We start from the raw sequence: 1,119 nt of genomic DNA, 5'->3' as shown, positions 1-1,119 counted from the left end.
AGTGACCCCTCGCAGAGCGAGGCGGGGTGGGGGACAGAAAGCAGGCACATCCCCAGAGTCCGGGGGTACAGCTCCGTACCCCAGAGTCCGGGGCCGAGGGGTACAGCTCCGTACCCCAGAGTCCGGGGCCGAGGGGTACAGCTCCGTACCCCAGAGTCCGGGGCCCGGGGGATACAGCTCCGTACCCCAGAGTCCAGGGCCCGAGGGGTACAGCTCCGTACCCCAGAGTCCGGGGCCGAGGGGTACAGCTCCGTACCCTAGAGTCCGGGGCCCGAGGGGTACAGCTCCGTACCCCAGAGTCCAGGGCCCGAGGGGTACAGCTCCGTACCCCAGAGTCCGGGACCCGGGGGATACAGCTCTGGACCCCAGAGTCCGGGGCCCCGGGGGATACAGCTCCGTACCCCAGAGTCCGGGGCCCGGGGGTACAGCTCCGTACCCCAGAGTCCGGGGCCCGAGGGGTACAGCTCCGTACCCCAGAGTCCGGGGCCCGGGGAATACAGCTCCGTACCCCAGAGTCCGGGGCCGAGGGGTACAGCTCCGTACCCCAGAGTCTGGGGCCCGGGGAATACAGCTCCATACCCCAGAGTCCAGGGCCGAGGGGGTACAGCTCTGTACCCCAGAGTCCGGGGCCCGGGGGGTACAGCTCCGTACCCCAGAGTCCGGGGCCCGAGGGGTACAGCTCCGTAGCCCAGAGTCCAGGGCCTGAGGGGTACAGCTCCGTACCCCAGAGTCCGGGACCCGGGGGATACAGCTCTGGACCCCAGAGTCCGGGGCCCCGGGGGATACAGCTCCGTACCCCAGAGTCTGGGGCCCGGGGAATACAGCTCCATACCCCAGAGTCCGGGGCCGAGGGGGTACAGCTCTGTACCCCAGAGTCCGGGGCCCGGGGGGTACAGCTCCGTACCCCAGAGTCCGGGGCCCGAGGGGTACAGCTCCGTAGCCCAGAGCCCGGGGGATACAGCTCCGTACCCCAGAGTCCGGGGCCCGAGGGGTACAGCTCCGTACCCCAGAGTCCGGGGCCCGGGAGGTACAGCTCCGTACCCCAGAGTCCGGGGCCGAGGGGCACAGCTCCGTACCCCTGAGTGCGGGGCCGAGGGGTACAGCTCCGTACCCCAGAGT

This window comes from Somniosus microcephalus, chromosome 16, assembly GCF_052327205.1.
Source record: "Somniosus microcephalus isolate GS21.2 chromosome 16, FLI_Smic_1.0, whole genome shotgun sequence".
In the NCBI taxonomy this organism is placed as follows: Eukaryota; Metazoa; Chordata; class Chondrichthyes; order Squaliformes; family Somniosidae; genus Somniosus; species Somniosus microcephalus.
The sequence above is the reverse complement of the archived record's forward strand: the minus strand, read 5'-3'. Positions refer to the sequence as shown.